General features: G+C 38.1%; 1 long non-coding RNA gene across 1 annotated transcript in view; it reads right to left on the reverse strand.

Annotated features, from left to right (window-relative positions):
- Positions 1-10,671: 10,671 nt before the first annotated feature.
- LOC122237366 overlaps positions 10,672-26,142 on the reverse strand; it is a 110,789-nt gene continuing 95,318 nt past the window's right edge. Inside the window, exons 2-3 of the long non-coding RNA XR_006215839.1 lie at positions 19,363-19,692; positions 10,672-12,303 (exon numbers count right to left, since the gene is read on the reverse strand). This is a non-coding gene — a long non-coding RNA (uncharacterized LOC122237366). The remainder of the gene's footprint in view (positions 12,304-19,362; positions 19,693-26,142) is intronic.

Below are 26,142 nucleotides of genomic sequence, written 5' to 3' on the forward strand. Positions count from 1 at the left end.
ACAGTAAGAAAATAACCCAATTTAACAATGAGCCAAAGACCTTAGCAGACACATCACCATAGTTAGAAGATATATAGAAGATAAATAGCATATGGGAAGATGTTCCATATCATAGGTCATCAGAAAAATGGAAATTAAAACAATAATGAGATACCACTACACTTGTTAGAATGGCCCAAATTTGGAACACCAAATGCTGGAAAGGATGTGGAGAAACAGGAACTCTCACACATTGCTGTTGGAAATGCAAAATTGGTATAGCCATTTTGGAAGACAATTGGGAAGTTTCTTACAAAATTAAACATATTCTTATCGCAGGATCCAGCAATCATACTCCTGGGCATTTACCTAATGGAGTTGAAAACTTATGTCCACACAAAAACCTGTTTGGATGTTTATGATGAGTGGATAAAAAAAAAAATGTAGTATATCCAGATAATGGGATGCTATGCAGCACTAAAACAAAATGAACTAACAAGTCATGAGAAGACACAGAGGAATCCTAAATGCATTTTAAACAAAATATTCTAATCTTAAAATGCTACATAATATATGATTACAACTATATAACATTCTGGAAAAGGCAAAAGTATGGAGACAATAAAAGATCAATGGCTGTTGGGGTTGGGCAGGGAGAGACAAATAGGCAGTGCACAGAGGATTTTTAGGAGGTGAAAATACTCTGTATGTTATTAAAATGATGGATATATATCATTGTACGTTTTTTTCAAACCCACAGAATCTATAATACCAAGAGTGAATCATACAGGGTTTGGGTAATTTTGACATGTCAATGTAGATTCATCCTTGGTAAAAAAATGTACCACTCTGGTGAGTGATACATTGATAATGGGGGAGGCTATGCAAATGTAGGGGTATGGAGTATGTGAGAAATTTCTGTACCTCCTCAGTTTTGCTGTAAACCCAAAGGTGCTCTAAAAAAAGTAGTCTTAAAGACTAAAAATGAAAAGAAAAAAAATCAGCCCTGTATATTAGAGAGAATACCAATTGAGTTAGAATTGACTGTACTGAATATGGGTGTTTTTCTTGGGGTGGTGGTGTTATTTCCTTGTTATATCTTTCCATTTCTTAGTTACATTATACAAGTTCCCCCATCAGTCCATACTCTCAGTCACTTTGGGGCTTTAAAAACCTTGCTTCTGGGCGCCTGGGTGGCTCAGTCAGTTAAGCAATTGATCTTGGCTCAAGTCATGATTTGTGAGAAAGTTTGTGAGAAGAGCAGGCATCAAGCTCTGTGCTGACAGCTCAGAGCCTGGAACCTGCTTCAGATTCTGTCTCCCTCTCTCTCTGCCCTTCCTCCTTTCACGCTCTGTCTATCAAAAATAAACAAACATTAAAAAAAAATATTTAAAAAAACACTTGCTTCCATCTCCCTAGAGCCTACTCACCTTCCTAAATTCCCACCTATCTACTCATCTTTCTAGTCCCAGGTTAAAAATCACGTCCTCATAAATTTATCATGGTTGCCCTTCTCTTCATCTCCTGCCTCTCCATATGTTGCCTTATTTCTCCATTTCTGATGGACTCTATCATCCACTATACTTCTTTCTGTTCTTTTACTATCAGAACAATTCCCTGAAAGACTGTGAATTTGTTTTTACCTAAACAGAGAGGGCTTATTAAGTAATTGCAAACTGTTAACAATTCTTGTCTTGACATTACAAATGCTACAAGAGACCTAGGTCTATGGATGGAGAACTGAAATCAAAGCTTTTCAGAGAAGGTTCCAGCATTATAAATATAGCTGCCATTAAAAATCATCAAAGCTGCATAGAGAAAAAATCATGCTTCAGAGGAAACTATGCATTGTTAAAAACATACCCTTCCAGGCTCTCTGAATTTAGTCTTTCATTGTCATTGAGTTATTTTATGACTCTGTGTATTGCAGCTGATAACAATACAAAGTAATTCTGTCTACAGATACATAGATTCAGTCAACTGACTTCTTTCCCTCACTGTGGAAGAAGCCAGTTTGCCTCCATTTGTACTCATTTTAATGTTGTGGATCTTATATAAATATGTCTGTTGAACTGGTTTTAAGATCTTGCAATATTAACAATAAGTTATATAAAATCTTTTATAATTGGAGGGATAAAAAGTATCTGAATTGCCTCTAGTTGACATTCTCACATTACTAGTTCCTTTGGTGTAAAGCTATCTATGATGGTCATATAAACTCGATAGTGCATTGTAGGGTCAGCAGCCCTTCTATAAACACAGCTTCCTTCCTCTCCAGACTCCTCCCTAGACTCTGTTACTTCCCTTGGATCTTCTGTATGAGTTTTAATTTTCCTCGAGAGCACCCCAAAGTCTTGGTTCCTATGTTTGCCCTCTCATGAATTCCTGGCTACTTCCTCTCCACAAAGACAAGTGCTATTGACCACCTCAAATCTCAGCCCATGCTCCATCTCACCCATGAAAACTTTTACAAAAAAATTTTAATGTTTGTTTTTGAGAGATAGAGACAAGCATGAGCAGGGGAGAGGCAGAGAGAAAGGGAGACACAGAATCCAAAGCAGGCTACAGGCTCTGAGCGGTCAGCACAGAGCCTGATGCGGGGCTCAAACTCATGGACCTCGAAATCATGACCTGAGCTGAAGTCAGATGCTCAGTGGACTGAGCCACCCAAGCATCCCACCCATGAAAACTTTTGACATAATACACGTTTCCTCTACTATCCAAAGGTAGAGCTTTTGTAAGCCAAAATAGCATAAAGTGAAGAAGCAATTACCATTAATTTATATAGAAAAATTTTTCAGCATTTCCAGACCCCCAAAATAACCTCTCTTAGGCTTTTCTGATAGTAACTTAGGACACATCTTTTTTTTTTTTTTGAAAAATTTACACTCTTTTCTTGTTTAAGTTTGTTCATTTATTTTGAGACACCGAGAGTGTGAGCTGGGGAGGGGCAGAGAGAGAGAGTGAGAGAAGAATCTCAAGCAGGTTCTGCACTGTCAGCGCAGAGCCCCAATGGGGTTCAAACTCAGGAACCATGAGATCATGATTTGACCCAAAAGTGAGTCGACGCTCAACTGACTAAGCCACCCAGGTGCCCCAGGACACATCTTGCTAACATATGCACAAAATAAATTGAAATAAAGCACAGATGCTCACAGACTCAGTTCAAAGCTATGGCAGTTTGATGCTAAGATGCTGAGTATAGAACCAGCCCAAGGGACTTGGTGGTACGAGTCTTGCTGCTCAGGGTGTGCATTACCTCTATACAGAAAACAGGTAATAACTCAAGTCTTCTGTAAAAATGAAGTGGCATCATGTGAACTTTTTAAAAGCCAGGGATACTTGTACTTAAATAGGATGGCTCCCTTTCCCCCACTCATACAGCATGGAGGATCCATATCAACCATTTCAGGCTCATAATGCCTTGCAAGGAGGCCTAGTGTAGTAGAGCTAAATGGAAAATTAGAAATGTTCTAGTTCAAACCCCTCATTGTACAGTGGAGGACACTGCTATTTATTACTTTCACCTGCAGTTCCATATTTGGGGAGAACTTGACTTATGAATGACTTGTTCTTAGGAACTGAATCCCTGCTCCCTCAAAGGGACAATCCTTTTTTTCTTTTTTCTCTAGTTCTGAGCACCAGGGGAGTGATTGACCTTAGAGGTGTCATTCTTTATGCAAATGGAAAAAAGCTTCCTCTTATTCTTATGCAGATAGGAAGTGAATATGTCCCTGGATTCCAGCAGTTTATAACACACTCTCCCTACTCTGAGGAGAAGCCCTCTTTCCTCCTATTTTCCAGGGAAGTGCTAACACACTATAAACCTTTAATAAAGCTTATAGTTGTGAGAAATTTCAATTTAACATTCCTAATATATTTTCCTTAGCAACAATTTCTTTATGACAATTAGGTGTGGTTAAAATAATACAGAGGTGTTATATTATAGACATTTCATATTTGAATAGTTTTTTGGACTGAATTGATAATTGTCATTAATAACATAAATTGTTTGGTTTTTATTGGGAGAAGCCTCCTAGACACCAAATAAATGTCTCATAAGAATGTTGGAGACACAACGGTTTAACATGTTTCTGTTCTTTTAAAAAATTCCCTCTTTTTCAATTCTGTTCTATTTAATTCTCTAAATTGTTTAACTTGTGTCTTACTTCCTCAGCTAAATTTTAAGGTCCTCAAACACAGGGTTGGAAAGTCATCCTGTTGTAGGATTTTTTACCACAATACCCGTGATTCCTTGTCTCATCTCACTGCTTTGAAGAATGAAGAGGTGGGCACAAAATGAGCAGCAGGCAAAAGTTTATTAGAGGATAAGATCAGAAAGGAAGAATAGTATGAGAGCTCTCTTTATAGAGAGGGGGAATTTGGAAGTGAATTCCCCAGATTATTGGCAAGGGTCCTTGTTTTTATATGGTTCTGGCCACCTCCCCTTACATTCCCCCTTGCTCCTTTTCAGGTTCTACCCTTATTGGATGGATAACTAGGTGCTGGGTTGTCCATTCCTGGTTGGCTCATTTTCATTGTATGAAGGGTGGTCTATGGCCATATCATTCCTTGTGGGTCATACATTTTACTGGCTACTTATTTTTAGTCAGGTCTCTTGACAAATTCCTGAGGGAAGCCTGAGGGGGAGTAAGTGGGATCTGTTACATTCCTAAGGGGAACCCTAAGCCTGAGGGTGTTTGCTGCAGTCAGACACTGCCAGCATTGTTCCAAAACACTTATTTTTGAAGTAAAAAGTCAAAGGCTCCTCCTCCTACCCCATCTCTCAACCCTTTACCCAGAGGGATTTGTTGTTAAGTTCGATGTATATCCTTGTATACATTGTTTGTATATATAATCGGTTGAAAGAATTAAAGGACAAATTCCCAGAAATGGAAAAAACAAAAACAAAAACAAAATACTTGTTTTTCCCCACCTAGGTAAGTCAGGTCCTAACCTTTCCCTCTCTTCCTATTTTATCCTATCTTTTCCTATCATAATCTCAGTATCAGTCCATCCTGCTAGTGCTTCGAGCAGATCTTTATGGACAGTAGACACTGTGTAAGTGTGTGAAAATCAAATCTATCTTTGACATCTAGGTGGGAGACCTGTTCAGGTTAATTAGTAGATCATAGAGACAAGGAGAAATTGCATTCAAGTAAAGCAGACTGGAAAAATGTTCTGAATTTAAGTATGAAAGGACCCAGGCAGGGCCAGAGGTTGGGGAAGGCAGGTGTAATTGGAAGTGATGTGTAGAGACTGGTTCCCAGGTAATCAGAAGGCCCTAGAGTTGACCATAGTAGATAGAAAAGCAGAAGTAAGGTCTGAGATGCAAAATATTTGGAAGGCAGAGATGGCAGGCTGGCAGGCTTTTACCTGCTTCAAAATTTACGTAAGAACTTATTTATGAACTTCTTGAGGGTTTGAATACATTTATTTTTCCTGTCAAACATGGTGGATCTAAAGAGACTAAATTTGATTAACATTTTATGACCATCAAAACACTTAGAGGGTTAATTTCTCTTTAGGAGATTAGTATTTAAATCCTCTGAATTGTTCATTACTTCCAGTTTTAAAGAGGTTCACTGGAGCCTGTGGTGGTAAAACTGTGGTAACAGTACTTCCTTATCTTTGACAGTGGATGTTCCATTGGAAAAGGAACTGATCCATTTCTGCATTAAATTTTTATGGGAGTTTATCTCCTTGCATATAGTTTTTACATTTTTTTAAATGTTCTTTTGACATAGTCACAACTGTATCTTACTGCTGTCAGAATGAATTGCTTCTGCAGATGTCCTTCAGGAGCACTTCACACACATACACACACACACACGGACACAAGCACACACGGCTGCCCATGTCAGCTTGTGAAATAGGCATGTCTGGGTGTTTGCTAGATTATATTCTCCACTAGAGAAGGGGGTATTTTTCTTCACACTGTTGGTATCTACCACAGTTAAAACCATATTGTATGCTAAATCAATGGCAATAGGGAACTCAGGGCTTACTATCACCTACCTATGTACAAAGCAATATTTACTAAGGAGTGAATTGTCGCAGATCAAAAAACTAATTGGTGGCTGACCTAGAAGTAGTCTTCTTTTTCTTAGACCGAGGCTATTAATAATAATAAAATAATTACTTTTTTTGGGAATGTCAACATTATTACCACCAAACAATAGCTACTTGTATTGAGCCTCTACAGTATGATCAATTCATTTGAGTTATTTCTGTATATGATACATATATTTTATACATATATGGGGAATATATATATCAAATTAGTATATGCACATATATAAATATAGAAGTAAAATTTATGTAAATATATGTGTAAGTGTATACTAATTTAGTTTTTACAATAACTTTGTCAGCTTGACATTAATATTATCCTCATTTTATAAGTGCAGAAACTGGTCACAGAGAACTAACTTGCTCAAGGTTTTAATCAGAGCTGGGCTTAGTTCATATCTTATCTCTTTTGATTATCACAACAGGCTTCAGAAAAGGATGTTAAACTCCCTTTTGTAAATGAGGAACCATGGATGAGTGCAATTAAGTAAATCACTTAATGTCACCAATTAGCATGAGGTCAGGACTTGTTTGTTCTGGCTCTAAAACCAGTGTACTTAACCACATCTCAACAGACCCAAAAAAGCTGCTGGGAAATGCATCAGCCATCCTTAATATTGACTTATTGTGGACACAGGTACTCGGATAACGTATATTCCGGAATAAAAATCAGGACAAATGACCTGAAATAATTCACATAAACCTGTGAAAAACTGAGGATCCTGTTGGCATATTCAGGACCTATTTTGGTCATGTTTGCTAAGCATTTCTTCACTGGGCTGGTTTTGTAGAAATGGGGTGCAGAGTTCGCTAGAAGGCCAAATGTCACTTCTAATTAATAACTTAAAATAGATTTCACAGCTATTTCCTGCCGACAGACAGTTCCTCCCTTGTGAACTCCTACACTCCTGGCCTGGGAAAAAAGAGACTCATGATGAGTGTGAGCTTCTAACAGGTGAACCTTGTTGCAAGTAAACATTCCATCACTTATAACACAGCAGAAATGCTGATTGCAAATAGTAAAGATACATAATTTCTACAATGATTATGTCTATGGCCTCTGTTTTAATACAAAAGTTAGGTACATTTGTCTTGCAGCTAAATTAAAAAAATAAATAAAATATGTCTATTCTCATCAAAACAAAGGCTTAAGTCAGCTAAATATGACCAAATATTATGTTGACTTAAAATAACTAGATAATTGAGAGCCAAAAAAGTATTTGAAAGGTACTTGAATGATCTAGTTAACAACTTCAATTTTCCATTTCTCTTTTCTCATGTAGACATGATTCCACTATATAAGTTTACTGACCATAATAAATGGAATCCTATTTAACTTTTTTCTCTTTTAATAAAAAGCATCAGACTAGGAATTTCAATTTTTATCTGCCATTTTAGTTTGCCTGCTTTTATAGCAAACAGAAGAGCATTAACTCCTAGGGATTTAGTAATAAGATTAAAATAAGGAGAAATGAATACAAAGATCATTCAGACCAAAGCCCTGTCTGCAGGCAGCTCCACATATAAACCATCCCAGGAAATGAGTATTTCTGTATTATCTTTAATAACCTCTAGAGAAGGAGACTTTGTCACCTTTTTAAAATAGCTTTGCACAGCATTTGGCTAAAATGATACATTAAAAGCCCCAAGTTTTAATGCTGCAGAATTTGAAAACATGTCTGTAAAGCCAGAGCTGAAATTAAGGTGAGGCATCTTGAGCCATATTGTGTAGAACCCCCTCCTACCACTGAAGCCATCACTTGCTGATAGCTTGCCTAAAAGGGGTTCAGAGATAGCTTCAGAACTGCTATGCAACTGACAGGGATTTAACTTTGTTGGCAAATTTTCATTTCTTAAATTGGATGGTGGATACAGATATTCCTTGTATTATTCCTAAAGAATTTTTGCATGTTTTAAATATTGAAAATTTTATAAAGCCTTCTCCCCTTTCCCCCAATGATGATTCTGGCTCCCTGTGATGTTCTGGAGTTTTCCTAAAGTCTGACCACTCCTGTTCTCCATGAGGCATATTTCCAGCACTCTTCAAAGTTCAATTCAATATTCTTCAACAAAAAAATCAAGGTCTTTCAGAGCCTAATCTACTTAGGTGAGCTAACAGATACAAAGCTCTTGATAGAGCACTTGGCACATAGTAGGACATTAGGACATGTTGGTTTCTTTATTTCCTCCTTTCCCTTTTCATGCCCCACTCCCCCCCCCAATACTCTTTGTTCCCAGATATATTTACTGTATCAATGCTTCATTGACAGTAGGTTACAGTGGATGCGTCTGTTTGGCTTTCTTCCCCCATCCTCTCCTACCCCCAACTGCAAATAATGAACTTTTTTTAATGTTTATTTATTTTTGAGAGAAAGAGAGAGAGAGAGAGAGAGAGAATGTGAGTAGGGGAAGAGCAGAGAGAGAGAGAGAGAGAGAGAGAGAGAGAGAGAGAATCCCAAGCAGGCTCCATGCTCAGCACAGAGCCCGACATGGGACTCAATCTCCTGAGTCTGGAGAATGACCTGAGCCGAATCAAGAATCAGATGCTTAACCCACTGAGCCACCCAGACATCCGGCAAACAGTGAACTTTTGAGAGTAGGGATGGTGCTTTCCATCTGTGTAATTCCAGCACCTGGCATAGTGCATGATTTACACTTGCCCGAATAGAAAAATGAAAACATGAATGAGGACCAGACCTGAAGCAAACTGTGAAAGTTCTTCATTAGGGGCAAGGACTTGATGTGGGTTGGGGGGGAGGGAGGAAGGAGTGATAGATAATTTTAACACATTAACTACTTGTTTAGGGGATAGAAGTTAGCTAGGTAGTTTATATAGGTCATATCATTAATCTCCCCACAAGTCTAGTGAAGTAGATAGTACTACTATTTCCATCTTTCAGATTGGATAATGGAGGTCAGAAAGGGTAATTACCTTGTACACAATCATACAATAATTTGTAGAACTGGAATGTTCACCCAGATCCAGCATCATGTTTTCCTCTATATTACATTATTTCTTGGTGTATCATGAGAACCTTTGATAGAATGTAGAGAAGCCTCTTTTGGCTCCTTACTCAAGACAACCTAAATAACTTTGGCAATAATTAGGAACAGTTGAGACAACATGTCACCCCAGCAACTACAATACCCATCTATTGAGCACAATACTATGAAATGGTGCGTCTCCCTGCCTCTCAGTCCAGTAGTGAATCCCAAAGATGGAGAAGATGAGGCAATGTGAATCTGACTTATTTTCATTGCAGTATCCCCGAGAATAGGAGAAATGATAGATATGCTCAGAACATAGACATACTCAAGCATGCAGTCTTGAAAATATGCATTTATAGAATAAAACACCTTCCTTTTGTTCTCTTTCTTTATAGCATTCACATTCATGCCTGGCATCATTTTAATTTTTCAGATTGGCCTACTCAATGGCTATATTTAATCTAGTTTATCTACTTCTTTTTTAGGTCTAAATCAGGAACCTACTAATAATAGCCTGCAAGCTTAGAATGATTTTTTGCCTTTTAAATGGTTGGGGAAAAAAATCTAAAGAAAAATATTTTATGGCACAACCAAATTACATGAAATTAAAATTTCAGTGTCCATGATTAGTTTTATAGGAACACAGCCATGCCCATTCATTTGTGTATTGCATGTAGCTGTCTCTGTGCTTCAGTGGCAGAGATTAGGAGTTGCAACAGAGACCTTATGGTGGGTCAGAGGCAAAGGACAAAGGATTTTATTAGTCACAGCAAAAGCAGTAGCTAGAGATTAATGTAGGTTTGTACAGGTTTGGGCAGCTTCACTACACCTTCTATGGGGGTCACACAAAGATCTTAAGCATGCATGCACCTGCCGTGAGCTGTGTTGCAGGAAAGCTTGAGGGATTCACCACATTTATAGTACATGAAAGTAAGCCCGCTATTTGTCCAAGGGGAGACATTACCTCATCCTTCAAGTTTCCTCACTCTAAACACAACCCTGAGAAATGGCCCAGATAAAGAGCTGCCAAGGTTTGCATTCTTACTGTACCCAGTGTGAACATGCAAAGATGATCAGGGCTCCTGGAAGATTGCTTCTCCCCACAAGAGACTGCACAATTTCTGGGCATTTCAGATTTTCATGTGCAATGGCTCATCTTAAACACTCTTTTAATTGATAATGCTCATTAACCCATGTGTCACCCATGTCCTCATTATGGTGGTTTATTCTTAGTCTCATGTTCTGTGAGTGTGTCAAATCAGCAGACAATTCATATTTTTCTAATGTGTTCCTATGATTAAAAATTCTTCATCAATTAGAAAACAAAAATCCAACAGCGTATTATTATTTCTATTCAAAATAGAATACCTCTTAAAGAAATACTGCTCCAGTATGCTCTGAAGAATATGTTTGTTACAATTCATTTTTTGTCAGAATGATTTATATTGACTTTATCAATCTTATTTACAACTTCTGTTTCACACATATTCCATTATTTTTACCTGATTTTTTTCTCAGTTAAAAAAATTGATGGAAACATGACAAAAGAGAGTACTCATCTTAGTTTGGTGTGTCCTAGAAGCAGATCTGAAATAAGGATTTCAGTGTAAGTAGTTTAATTTGGGCACCGATTCCTGGAAGTATCAGTAAGAAGTGGAGAAAAGCCATAGGGAAGAAAAGAAAGAGAATGAAAGGCAATGCTATCAAGCAAGTAACCATTGTGGGTTACTGAGCTTAAACCAGTTTGGAAACCTGGGGACCCAGTATAAGTAGGTGCTTCAGATGTATCCAATCTGAGTGATTAAGTGTGTGGGAGCTGAAGGACTGATATGTCAGCATCCTCAGTCATTTTGAGATTAGTTACCCCAGACTAATATTGATATTCTTTGGCTACCAATAAAAGATCCCAGGGGAAAAAAAGCAAATAATGGCAGTTGGACATCAGCTTTAGGCACTACAATATGAAGACCCGGGGGTACATGGATGGGGTCCCACAGCATCTGCTACAATATCTTTAAAATGTTTCTAATTTATTGTTTTGTTAAAACATTTCATAATGTTTTTCATAATGCATTTTCATGATGCAGTAATATTCCGAAGTTTCTCTTAACAATATCCTAAAGATTCCATCCTGCTCCCATTTTACTGTACAAGACAGTGAGTAGAATGGGGGTGTGAAATCAAAGTGGGAGGACAGGGGCCTTAGCCAAACCTAGTTAAAATCTCATACAAGTTTTACCCAAGTGTATGACCATGTGGATACATTACTTGGAGCCCTTAAATCTACCCTTAAAGGACTGACAATCTTTAAAACACTCCTGTAATGAAGACTTTGAAGCACTTTTACATATGTAAACTGAGTTTCTCTAAATTGCCCCACCTGCTGAGAATACCCTTTGCCTTAACTCCATGCTGTGAATTCAGGATGTTCAGTTTCCTCTCTGGGTATAAGCCTCCCAGACTCAGCGAATGTGCACGCGTCTATGCTGGTGGAAACCCTACAAGGTTCTAGTCTCCTACTGACTCAAGTCCTCTCTATGCTGCTGAAGTCTCTCCATAAATATTTGCCACTAAGGTAGCACTACTGATACAAACTTCTAGTGTCTTATAAATTTTACTGAAGTCTTGGCAGCAACAGATGCATTTACTAATGGAGAAAGAATGAAAAAAAATTAACTCAAGCCATAGTACTGGGCTGAATTGCTACTAGAGTTCATTAGACAAAAAAATCTATCCTCACAGGGACTTCCTAAGGACTTGTTTTTCTGCTAAGGCCCTTGTAGCATATTATCCATCTAATTCTCTTTAGTCTCTGCTTTTATATCTTCTTTCACCTTTGGATATAAAGTGAGAAAAGAGAAAAAAATGATAAAAAAATAAATTTAAAAAAAAAGGAAAAAGAAAGTAGAAAAACAAAATCTCCTTTCTCTAGGTCCCACTGAAGAAAGGTAATTAATGGCTTACCCTCTCCCAAGTAAAGGCAACATGTTATGTTTTATGCAGCATTAATCAGGCCTCTCTCTTCTAGTCCAGGCTCTAGACCTTACCTCTGGGTAACCAAATAACCTGGATCCTCAAGTAAGAGAAGAATTACACCTCCCCACAAGTGAATTGTTTCTCTTGTTAGCAGAACTAGACAAAATTGGTATATTTTAAAATAGTCATTTTTCTTGTTTTGGATCCACCAAAAGTTTTGAAATCTTGGAGTAGAACTCTTCTGATCTCTCAGACTCACATGTGAATGTGACACAGAGACATGGCAGCCTGGTGAAAAAAAGGCAAGGATCATAATTTTACATTAGAGAATACAACTATGGGGATCAGAAAGTTTAGATGAGGTCAGCTACTTTACGAACCCTAGGGCCACTGGTACCATCTAATCAGCTGTGGGAAAGGGAGCACTATCTTGTGTGACAGAATATGAATAAGAAATCTAGCACTTCTGCAGTGGTAGACATGCTGAGTGTTTCTCTCAGATGGAAACTGGGGATATATATGTGCAATATATCCATAATATGTCCAATGTATGGTTGGAAACCATATCAGAGAAAATGATATTACCCCAAGATTATTTCCAGTTTCTTAAGAAAACAAAAGGCAATTTTCTGAATGAGCCCTGGGCTACTTCATGTAAGGTGCCAAATGTTGATTTCTCAGGCCAGTGAAGAATAGGCTCAACTAAATAAATGCTTCATGTGGCAAGGGGAAGGAAGCAGACAAATCCGAATCCTGTAATTCCAAGTATCTTTAAAACGGCATTGAGAATGTCAACCATTAGTGCTTCCACTTTAATGGAAATAATAAGCTAAGGGCCATCACAGGAGCAGAAGGAAAAGTTTTAAAACATGTGAAGAAATCCATTCTCAGAAAAATAGCTTTAAGAATATATTTCCCATTTGTCTATAAAAATAGATCAAAGGAACAAAATTCTCTAGTGGTCTTTTGTCCTGGGGGGCATAAAAAAAAAGACCTATTTGTTACTCTGCTCCCTCATTAGGCATTGTGATGGGTCTCTGTTTTTGTTTTTCTTGAAATCGTATTAAAACTTTTGCTATCAAGTTTTCTGTATAGTTAATGCAAGTCTTCACAACTTAACTATAAGCAAACCAGGGGCATGGATCATTTCTAATGCTTCTAATAATTCATTTCTTGATCTAGGTATTTTGATACAAGGCAATATGAGAACTCAATGGTGAGACAGATTTTACAATATTCTAGACCCTAAAGATAAGGCAGTAAACAAATTGGACAATATCTCTGTTCAAATGATGTTTCCCTTCTAGTGTGATCAGAGAGAGACAGGCAATGGACAAAGAAATACTCAGAATAAAATTAGAGAGTAAGTACTATGGGGAAGGTAAGAGAGGATAATAGGCTAGAGAGAGTGTATGTGTGTGTAGGTGTTATTTTAGAAGAGTGGATCAGATAGGATCCTCTTAAAAGGGGAGATCAAAGTGCAGACTTGAACAATGGGGACAAGCTAGTTACATGAAAATTTGGAAACAGAACATTCCAGGCTAAGTTTTCTGGCAAGAACAAAAATACTGTGTTTGGAAGGATCTTGACGATATCAAGGAACAGAAACAAGGCTGCTCTATCAATGGTAAGCCTGTTGGGGGTTGGTGGAGAAGGAGTAAGATGACAGAGGAAGTCATGTATGTGTAGTCTTCTGGGCTTGTAAGAGGTATAAGTCACCGCTTAGGTCTGATGCCAGACTTTCTTCTAAACCCTCTACCCTGCATCCTTAACTCTACCTGTCCATCATCTCAAACTCCTTTCTATTGAGAAATAAGGCAAGGAAACAAGGAGGGATACAATAAACGGGATGATCAAGTTGTTTGGTGTTGCTAACCCATATAAGGGCAATAGGAGCATTCTCCTGTTTGTATTATGTCCTTCCAGTTAAGAGCATACATAGATTAAGGAATCCTTTGGACTGGACTTGTGACTCAGGTCTTCCAATGCCGAATCCAATGATCTTTCTGCTGCACCTCTGGGAACAACATGGTATGTGTATTTAGATAAAATAGGAGAGCACAAAGGGACCTCTAAGGACCTTGGCATTGGTCCTAGAAGGATATCAATCTGAAATGGTAGTCTTTCTGAAAAATTTGGCTTGATAGGATCTAAAACCAGTTTAACTATATTCATGAGAGTGTATGAAGACAAAATCAGCCAGAGAACCAGTCTAAGTCCAAAAGAGATTAAGTAAAAAGTTAATAATCCATCATCCTCCTTTTCTGCCTCTCATGTGTTCACTTGGCACAAGCTGGTGTCCTCACATGGCCTTTGAAACAGAGAATGGAGGTATTCTTTTGAGTGTTTGGCTTCATTTGCATGTTTGAACTCTCAGCTAACACAATTTCAAGAGTGTGGGAAAATGAAGTTGCATTTCATTAAGAATAATGAAAAGGGCATTTGGAGTCAGAATCTCTATTGTGGTTTGAGGTAGTTGTGCAGCTTTTAATCATGGTAGCTGCCTTTCAGATCTGTGTATTCTCTGCAAAGTGAAAAAAAAAAGAATCCATTCTTTCTAGGTATATTAGAGTGTGAGATTTTTTTTGCCCTTTTCACAACTTTTTTTTAAAAAAAAGAAGTTTTTTTTATATTATTACTATAATAAAAAAGGAAGAAAAAAAGAAGAGCATTTCCTTTTCTTATCAGATTCACATTGTTACAATCCTCAAACCTTTTGCCAGTAGCCTTTCAAGGCACTTGCTTCTAATTCGATTTTTATTAATGTTTGGTAAAAATGAGAGTTGGAGGCTTATATCTTTTTATTACAAATATCCTTCAATTTAGGATATGCCCTGGGAACTTTGATGCTGCGGGTAGGAGATTGCTAAATAATCATCAAAATTGGATCCGACAAAACCATTTAGCAGTGTTCAGTCTACCAGGGCTCAGTGGTGCATTTTTTCCCCCTCAACAAGTTCTTTGTGTGTCTGGTCTGCTTTTCCTTGATGTGAGTAATTATGCTCCTGTAGCTAAGTTAGGGAGCTAATTTCAGCCAACAATTCATGACTGTATTTTTGCAGTACTGAAAGTTGCTTTTCGGAAGCAATTTGAAACACATGCTATGGGCGTCATGCAAACCACGTAAATGACTTAAAATTATATTTTGGACTCTAATTTCCATTGCTTTTAGAATCTGCTAAAGTCAGGAAGCATGAAGGAGAATCCATAGGCAAGTGAACTGTGGATTTACAGTTCCCCACAAAGTTTACCATATACTTGGGGTCTCTTACAATGTTTATTATTGCTACAACCACAGTGGCCCCCAAGATGTGTTCTTCTTTTTCCTGAAAACTATGCAAATATTTATACCAAGTCCATTTCTTGTTTTCTCTTAACAACTAGAGGAGGCTAAGATTTCACTAAAGGCTAAGGGAGATCACCAACAAGGAACAAAAGGAATAAAAAGGAAAATGCATGAAGCATAATGCTATCCAGCTCACCACATAAAGAACTCTGAATTTACCTGGAATTGTTAGGACCCCACTTTACCTGCTGTTTGCAGTAAAAGTATCCTCAAATGATAGCTTAGTCTTTCAATCCCTTTCTTTCAACCACACCCCTTTGAGGATCATTTTACATACACGCTCACTTTTTTTTTTCCACACTTCTTAGGAAAATGCAGGTGTCAAAATGGATTTACCACTTTCTACTACCCACACTGTCTCCAACCCAAAACAATCCTTATTCTAGTACTCATCAAAATAGGAGGATACTTTCTAACCATAGGTGTGACCTATGTCTACTTACAGAGGAAAGGTAAGATATTATCTTCTTACATTTGGGGAAATGGGCTTTTCTTGGAAGACTGTTGGATGAGGTTGAGGTCCAGACTGTGGGGATAATTGATGCGAGCCTGTAAACTTTTTATGGAGATAGATGGATTATATATATGGAAAATTAAAAGTCAATTGTGTGGTCCCTGAGTGAATGTGTGTGTGTAGTTAATGTTGATGAGAGTGTGGTGGAATGAGGTAAATGGGAGTGTAGGGTATGTCTAACTTGAAGGGAAAAGGGAAAAGATAAGCCAAGGTCCAAGTAACACTAACACAGGCAGAGGGGTCAGATTATGAAGGTTACTGTGAAAATATGATTTAGGCCAGTTGTTCCCAAGCGTGGGGACAGAGTTGTATCAGAATTCTCTGGAAGGCTTGTTCAAACACAGGTTGTTGCCCCCCATCTCAGAATCTCTGATTCAGGATTTCTGGAGTAGGGCCCAAGACTTTGCACATCTAACAAGATAATGCTGTTGCTGCTGGTCAGAGTACCATGCTTCAAGAACCACTGGTTTAAGCCACACTTCTATATATACTCTGTATGTAGTAGTGGCTCTCAGCAAAAATGTGATGAACTGTATTTGTGTCCATTTCTTCTAGCTGCCATATCTTATTCTTCCACCTAGATCTCTCCACTAACAGGAACCTACTTTTTCAGCTGTAGGTTTTGTTATTATCCATGATCCTCCTTATGGCTTAGAGAATAGTAATTTGCTGTTTACAGACAGTTTCACTAGAGTGCTCTGGGTTCTTAATATGTGTGGTATACTGCTTCCAGTCATACATTTTCTCAAATACTTTGGGAGAATACTTTTGATTATAAGCACATCAATAGATATATTCAAAATGAAAGATGTTCTTGAATGGAATTGGGCTGCTGGCCTCACATAACCCAGTAAATAAAAGGTAGAATGCTATAAGGTAGAAGCGAAGATATACTTGGAGGAGTTAGTTTGGGACAGTGCCCCCCGCCCCCACCCCTGCCACCTTCTTGGTCTTTCCCCATCCTCCCTGGTATCTGGCTTCATCTTCCACCTTCAAGTAATGTTGGTCTTGCTTGCATAGATTGACAGAGAGGGCTGTTTTGGCATTTAGTTCTGTTTGCACAAGGGTGGCCATTAAGAGCTTCCCTTATGGTCATTTTCTATTTATTTATACAAAGAGAACACACTTTATGTCTCCACAGTAATGCCCACCCATTTCCTTTCTACCTTATTCCTTCCTCTGAGGACCCTCTCTCTGAAGCATGATGGAGGCAGCCATGAAGTGCCTGCTCTGATCCCCTTCCAGAGAGAATCTGCTGTGAGCAGTATGGTTTGCTGAGAGCCCCTGGGGTTCAACCTCTAGATTTGCTTCAGCATTCATGCCTAGGCTGCCTCCAGCAATGTCTGAGTAAAGTTATTTCTGCCTCACAGGAAACTCTGACAGGCAACTGTCTAGGCCCATCTCTTGCCTGACTGAGACTTTCTCAAAACTGCTCTGTAGTCAAGCCTCTTCTTATTCAGTCCTCTTGATTCCATCTCTCCCTTCACATGAGTTGAGATCTGGAACCACGTCTGAAGACTTTCCCTGCCTGTCCTTTCTGCTCTACCTTCATAGGCATTTCCCTAACAAATCCCTTGCATTCTATTTCTGTCTTGGTATCTTGGACCCAAACTGACACCATAAATGAACCCTGCCCTGCTGCCCAGAACCACACTCGAACTCCTTACCCAGGACAACGACCCTGTGCAGAACTTTCTTTCTCTTCCTACTCCACTCATTTCCTACAACGGCCAACCCCTAAATGGTGTTGCTCATTCATACCCACACAATGCAAGTTCTGACTCTAGACTAGGTCCCAACTCTTTCAGCGTGACAAAGCCAGCAATCCTGTCTATGCCAATGCAAGAAAGTCAAGAAAACTTCTCAGCAGATATGGGCAAAGAGAGCTCTGTGTCAGCAAATGCAGTCTGCAGTCCCAATCCTCAGACAGAGGTGGTGTGTACGCCCCTCTTCCCATACCTATGCTAATGGATGGCATGTGAAAACATGTGGAGACTTCTAGTTGTCAGGTTGATTGGGGAGTACAATGCTGCTTTGCATGCAGGGCCGTCAGACACCCAACATGTACAGCAATGTTCAGGGCAGTCCCATACATCAAAGACCTATCCTGTCCACAAAACCCAAAAATGTCCACCTTAAGAGCTCCTGTAGCTGGCCATTTAGCTTTACTAGATCTTGACTTTCTCATCTATAAAAATGGGAATATAAAAATACTTGCCCCTAACACAGAGCCTGATACATATCTCAATTAACACTACTTCCTTTCTTTTCCCTTCATTTCTCCTATTTCCCAGGTTGTTGTGAGGAGTACCTGTGAAACCACTGGGTAAATAAGAAGAGCTTCACCCATGTGTATCATAGATAAAATATGGATAGAGGCTATTTAGTATAATCTTATTTTAGTGAAAATTTCTTCAGATAAGCACAGAGTTCTGGCACTTTTCTTCCAACTAGAAACTTAACTTTTAAATACTCTTTTTAAAATAAGTCTTTTCATTTATGCACCATACTGTAGGTTCTTCCAGCCTTATCTGGACAAATTTTTGCATTTGCTGGATATCATAGTAGCTTCCTTTAGAGCCTAGCTTTGGAATTCAAAGGCATGCCAAGGCTGTTCTGATGGATGTATTGTAAACAAGAAAGGTTAATGTATTCATGTTCCTGTTTAATTGAAAATCCCCAAGGAACACATAATCTTTTGTAGGAGAAAGGGAGGGAAACAGAGGAAGCAGGAAGAGAAGCAGCAGGGTGAGGTGACTTAGTCCTTCTATTCTCCCCTGCACTCACCTTCTTCTATATGCTTAGCAATCTGCTCTTCATTATTTTCTTTCTCAGAATCACCTGGTGTGTCTTATGCCTCATATGGACACACACATACGTCGTGGCCATCATCTTTTTTCAAACCTGATTAACTTCTACAGTATTAGCGTTATAGTGCCCTGAGTGGTGAAAATAAGGTTGTGTTTGAGCTAGGGTATCAAGAGAACACTCCTTGGAGTATACTGAATGCTCAGTAAATTTTGGAAGACCATAACTGAAATTCAGTGCACTTTTGGGGGATAATTTGACTTTGCAAATTTCTTTATTCCCTTTGTTACTACCCTGTCAGTTAACAAGAAGTGTGTGTGTGTGTGTGTGTGTGTGTGTGAGAGAGAGAGAGAGAGAGAGAGAGAGAGAGACAGAGAGAGAGAGAGAGAGAGAGAAGAAATATGTTTACACAGTAAGGCAAGAATAAGTCTTTTTTAAGATATCACTATGTATGAATTACAGATTATAAATTTTTCCCACTACAGACAACAATATAATACTTTATGGTCAAAATTTATCTGCTCATTTGTTACAATCCCAGATAAAGTCTCATTTATAGGAGCTTTATACTGTCAATGAAAAAATTACTTGAGAGTAACTGAACTCACCCCATAGAATAAGAATAATAAACTATATATTTAAATTGGTTATAACTACATAACACCAACAAACGACTCACCTGAACAGTGTTCATCTTCATGGGCAATTGGTGAAACTATAACCAAGGACAGCTAAAGAAAATGCCTCTGCTTTGGCTTATTTGAATGTTCTTTTGTGTTCAAGGCCATTGATTTTACCTTTGCCCTGTGCTGTTCTTGTTGCATGAACAAAGGATGGAATGGTCACTGGTACAACCACATTTTAAGTAGAGAATCTTCACCAATGGTTTGGGGTGCTGGATCTGGAGCCTGATGTCTCTGCTCAAATACTAGCTTTGCCATTAACAATCCTCACTTTGCCTAGGACCTTAGGCAAGTTGTTTTATCTATTTATGCCTTAGTCTCCTCATCTGCAAAAAGAGAAAAATAATAGGACCTACCCAGGAATGTTGTAAATATGAAAAGGAGTTACAAATTACAAAGTGGGAATAGTGTCTCCCAAGCTGTGCTCTCTGTTATGTACCCCCTCAGTTCTGATTCTCTCCCTCCCCTCCTTCCCTCCTTCTCTCTTGTTTGATCTATGATATAATAGTAGGAAGAATATTATATTATCCTCTTCTCAAAGATTCTAGAGATTGGGAAAATAAAGCATTTCTAAGTTTAGTCCAACCTTGAAATACACCTTTTCCCTACCCTCTTCAAAATATAAAAAACAAAAATATACAATAGACATTTCATATTCACCATCCTTTCTAACTAGAGCAACTGAAGGATTGCTGCCTGGTCACTTCATGACCAACTAAGTCAAGTTATATAAGTATACACAGAATATCAAACCTCCTATGGTAGCAGTCTATGAGCCAATTATGTTTCATATAAGGTTGTGTTAGGCAGTTTCTCATATGGTCCCCAGTGATACACCCCCCCCCCCCCCACCATTCTCACACGATTTAATCTCCTCACCTTGCAGGAGGGCTAGACTGAATGACTTACTTCAGAGGAATAGAATTTGACCACAGTGAAGGGATATCAACTCTGAGATTAGGCTATGACAGATTCAGGCTTCTAGAGCTCATCCTCACTTGCTCTCTGTTTGCTCAGATGGAAGCCAGCTGCCAAGTTATGAGGGGACTAATGGAGAGGCCCGTGATCTTCAGCCAACAACCAGTGAAGAGCTAAGGCTCACAGTCCTACAGCCTTCAGAGAACTGAATCCTACTAACAACCACTGAGTGAGCTTTGAAGCAAATCCTGTGCCAATTGAACCTTGAAATGTCTGTGAACCTGGGTAACAACGTGATTGCAATGTTTTGGGACACTCTGAGCAGGACATACTTAAGCCATACCCAAATTCCTGACCTATAGAAATTATGAAATAATAAATGTATTTTTATAAGATGCTAAATTTTGCTTTTAAACTTTTTTAATATTTATTTATTATTAGAGAGAGAGAGAGAGAACAAGCCGGGGAGGGGCAGAGAGAGAGGGAGACACAGAATCCAAAGCAGGCTCCAAGCTCTGAGCTGTCAGCACAGAGCCTGATGTAAGGCTTGAACTCAGGAACTGTGAGATCATGATCCAAGTGGAAATCAAGAGACTGATGCTTAATCGACTGAGTCACCCAGATGCCCCTAAGATGCTAAGATTTGGGTTAATCTTTTACATAGCAATAGATATCTAATATACTTTCATTAGCTGACTTTTTGGGGCTGTGAGGAGGTAGAAGAGCTTTTAGTAACTTATTTTTAACTAAAGGCTCACTGAGATATATTTGTTTTTGTGGTTCTTATTTTAATCTTTCCATAAATATCTAAGTCTATTATTTTGTCTCAGTAATCTCAGCCTAGTAAGTGTAATTACATTTGTATTTATTATGGGACATCTTTCAGGTAACCATCTCAAAGGTAATTCTCACTTTACCATCATCATTGTGATTGTCATAATCATCAGCATCATCCCATCTGGAACATATGAGGTGTCAAGACCTATTTTAAGGATTTTACCTCATTAATGCTCACAATAACTCTATAAGGTAGACACATTATTAGAAACACCATTTTACAACATAGAAAACTGAGGCACAGAGAAAGAATGTAACTTGCCCCAGGTCACACTGCTAGTCAATGACAGAACCAGGATTCAAACTTAGGTCATTAGGCTCCAGAATATAAAATCCTAACCACTCTGTGATTCTGCCTTTCTCGAGGACTAAGGACTACTCAAGATCAGAGAGAGAGGTAAGGTGGGGAGGCTACATTGACATTAGCCTCAGAACATTAAACAAAGTAGAGCTTGTTTGTTTGTTTTTTGTTGTTGTTACCATTAATATCAATGGTTTTCTTGTGACTCATGTCCTGTCTTAAAGGTAAAGAGTAGCAAAACATTAAAATTATCTAAAATAAATGTATTAATATTACAATTCTTTTATTCAGAATGAATAGATTAATATTCTCTCTCTCCAGTGCCCAGAATTGTGTGTACTTTATGGAAAGAGATCAATAAAAACTGTGAAATGACAGAACACCTGAGGAAGAAAATAATGAAGATGATGATGATGATAGCTGCTTCTCAATAACTATGTCCTTTCCTTATGTTATATTGTTTAATCTTTCTACAATGGGGGGATAGATAGATGCCTCTTTTTATCCAAGTTTTTTATTGAGTCAGAATGGGCAATAGAGTACTTTCATTGAGGTCAGATCTTGGAGGATTTTGATTACCAGATATAAGAATTGAAATCATATTTTAAGGATGATAGAAAAATGGGAGTTACTGTTTTGGGAAATGCCATAGTAATCTATCACAATCTGAAGTTAAATTGGGGTAAAATTAGAAGACATTTAGTCCATCTATTCACCTACTCTGAGTCTCTTCTTAATTCAAAACAAAATCAAAACTAAAACCAAACAAACCTGCTATTCACATACTTTCAACCTCCAAGGCTTTTACCATGGCTTTCTCCAGAGTAAAGCTGATCAATTCTTTTCCATTCATAGGAAGTTTCCTTAGCTCAGTGATAGTCATCTCAATCTGTGTATTCATGTGTTTGCTGATCTGCTGCATGCATGGTTTACTTGTGTTCATGTTTAAAATTTTTGGAATATTTTATGAACATTATTAGCCCCATCCCATCTGACAACCTCAAAAGCAACAAGAAAGCAGAAACATGAAGAAGCATTTTAGATGGACACATGTTGGCTGAATCTGTACTGTGTACTGATAAACCAATGTATTTTCTTCAGCTCAATCTGAATCTAACGTACTTTATATGGAGGACTCCCTCCGGGGGCTTATGTGACAGAGTTGCCAAGATGACTTCAAAGCCTTTCAAGGCAAACTCTTCCCTCCTACCACTACTCTGGTGGAAGGAATGTATCACCAATAGTTAACAGATTTCTTATATGTTTTTTAGATTCAAACTTAATATTCTAAATATGGTCTAATCAGTACAGAGTATGGTGAAAGCACTACTTCTGATGTATACATTTGACTCTCATTTATACTAATTTTTAAGAGTTAGACATACTTGTATTCACACTAACTTACTATTAACACCTAGCTCTGTGATTTTTACATAGGAATGGTTGCTGATCTAAGTTATTCTAGTTCTCTTTTCTTAATTAATTTTCAATTGCATTCCACCGACTTCTAAAACATTGAGGACAATTATAACAAAACATGTGGAAGTATAAAATAAAGAAAAAAATTAAATTGTATTTTAAGTTAAATATAAAACTTAAAATGATACAAGACAAGACAAAAACATTCAGAGGGATAATTTAATAATGGTACCTGGGGAAGTGACTACACAAGTTATTCTGAGCTGCCCAGTAGTCAAGAGAGAGAGAAAAGGGGATTCTAGAAGTGTGACATCATCTCCTTTGATATTTGCTGTCTGAACTTAGAACTTTATATTTATTTCTGTTGAACATCAGTTTGCTGGTTCAGCTCAGAATTCAAAAATAATTGGATCTATGACAGTGTGTTCACTGTTCCTAGTCAGTTTTGTCAAAATATGAGAAATTTATTGCAATATTACTAAAAATTACTTCTTGACACTTTTAAAAAGAAGACAGATCCTGTCAGGTGACATAGAACAGGGGAGTTTAGTTTTGATATTGGACAATGGCAAGGCAGTCTGGAAGGCCAGGCCCTGAAAGGAAGAGGAGGTTGCTACATATCACTTGCTTGGACAGATAGCAGTTGAATAGAGATATCTAAAAAAGCAATGAGGAGTGATGGGTTATGAAGAAAAAATTTTAATATTCAGACAACCATTGTTACATTCTGACTTTTCACTTGGTCTATACCACTGGTGGAGAAAACAAGAGATTGGTCGAATATGTTGATTTGGATGGTTCATGAATATTTCCCTCACTGTATCCACCTTAGGAGATGAATTACCTCATTCCATTAATGTTATGGAGAATTAGATCAAATACTATCTCATGTTTTATCTTTAAAGCTTCTGAGATATGTTCTTAACCCTGCTATGTCACCACTCACTCTCAATCACCAGACATTAGGAAGTTGATATAAATTTGATCTTATAATTCATTCATTACTCATGTGGCTGATGGTGACAGATGTCATTGGTTTAATGATCGTAGTTATCCATTGTCATAATTAAGGTGATCACTTAATGAGGCTGGATGTATCATTACTTAATACATCAAATTAGAAAAAGATGTCATGGCTGGGCACACAACATCACCCATCATTTTTGAAGATGAGTCAATACATTAAATGTTTCTCAATAAAGTGACAGTGTGGGCCTTCAGAACCTTTAATTTTCAGAGGGATCCTAAATGGCGGTATGAGCTAAGGCCCTCCCAAGCTCGAATGTTGGCTCTTATGGACAAATGAAAGCTCCCTTGTCATCCATCATGTCTTGGCATGGAGGCAGCTTCACAACTGTGGTGCTTTATGTATGTGACTACAGGATATGGAATCATTTCCAGGCCCAGCCCAACTGCTATCCATTTACTCTCTAGAATAAAGAGTATTTATTTCCACTGGCCTGTTGAAACTTTTCCCCTGTAACACTCTGAACATTTTTTTTTTCAACTGATGGTGTTTTTAAATTTATAAAGCCCTTTTTTACATGTATTTTCTTTAATGTTTATTTATTTTTGAGACAGAGGGAGACAGAGCGCAAGTGGGGGAGAGGCAGAGAGAGAGGGAGACACAGAATCTGAAACAGGCTCCAGGCTCCGAGCTGTCCGCACAGAGCCCGATGAGGGGCCGAACCCACAAACCGTGAGATCATGACCTGAGCCGAAGTTGGATGCTCAACCGACTGAGCCAGCCGGGTGCGCCTATAAAACCCTTTTAACAATTCTACCTCATAAAAACATCAGAAGGTAGTTATTCCTATCTTCTTCTTTAGCTTTCTTGGGACATGTGTCAGGCATGTTCTGACTTGATTGTTGCTAACTGGATGCTTTCTGGTTGTTTTCTATGAGAATAATAGCTCTTGGATGCCACTATCCTTGTTATATGTATATTATATCCTTACTATACCTAGCACTAATTTTTCTCATTATCATTTAGTTTTTCAATTCTCAGGGTCAATCACAGGATGTTTCTACTCAACATGTGTTGATAAGAAGTTGAAATAAGATGGGCTATTTTGCTTGTTTATCAAAATACCCCAAGGATGATTGTAAAGCATGTATTGGTACCATCTTCATTATCCAAATAGATTCAATGCCCAAACTTGATAAAATTATGTTACTGTCTCAGAATTTTCACCGGAATTCAATGTCCCTTCTTTACATTCCATTTAACCAATCACTGACTTACTGAAGCACTTGTATATTAATTAATTAATCATTTAACAAGGATTTATTGAGTTCTTTCTATATGCCAGATACTGTAGAGGAAGTATAGAGTTAAATAAAATTGGTTCATGTTTTAGAAAATTTGAGTTCCTCTGGGTTGATCACTGTCTGGCAGGGGAAGCAGCCATATGGACTGATAACCATAATATCTTGTGATATGCACTGTGTAGAGATTAGTCAGTGACTGTAAATACATAGACCACCAAAAAAGATTAATTATTCATAGGAAGTTGAAGAAAGATTTCAAAGAAGCACTGTCATGTATTTTGAATGTTGGTGAATCAGTGAGAGTTTTCTAGAGAAAGGGGGTTGCCAAGAATTTACCATGCTCAGAAAAATAGGTGGAATGTGGGAAAAGTTTAGCTACATGGTGCATCTAGAAGAGAGGAAAGGCTCCCAAATGTGGCTTAGGAAGGAGGCTGTGACCAGACAAATGAGAGTTTACAAAGTTAATGGAGACATGTTGGATGTGGTCCTGTAGGCCCTTCACCTGCAAAGCACAGCACTTGGCTTAAAAAATCCTGGGGCGCCTGGGTGGCTCAGTCGGTTAAGCGGCCGACTTCGGCTCAGGTCACGATCTCGCGGTCCATGAGTTCGAGCCCCGCGTCAGGCTCTGTGCTGACAGCTCAGAGCCTGGAGCCTGCTTCAGATTCTGTGTCTCCCTCTCTCTCTGCCCCTCCCCTGTTCATGCTCTGTCTCTCTCTGTCTCATAAATAAATAAATGTTAAAAAAAAAATTAAAAAAAAAACAAAATCCTTTATTCCACACATGAGTTTACTAGTTATCTTGGGACAAAGTTCTATAGAGTTGCTGAGCTTAAAAGCTCAAAGAAATTAAAAAAAAAAAAATAAGGAATGTACCAACTTTGCTGTATTTTTATGTGATAGGTATTTTTAACATCCATCTAGTTGTATTTTTTTAAAGAGAAGCCAAAATATACCCTTTGAAGGTAAAGAAGATGTAAAATTACAAGTAAAACTAACTTTTCAACATAGAAAACATAAAAGTGATTGGGAAT

The sequence above is a fragment of the Panthera tigris genome, chromosome A3 (genome assembly GCF_018350195.1).
Source record: "Panthera tigris isolate Pti1 chromosome A3, P.tigris_Pti1_mat1.1, whole genome shotgun sequence".
NCBI classification, from domain to species: domain Eukaryota; kingdom Metazoa; phylum Chordata; class Mammalia; order Carnivora; family Felidae; genus Panthera; species Panthera tigris.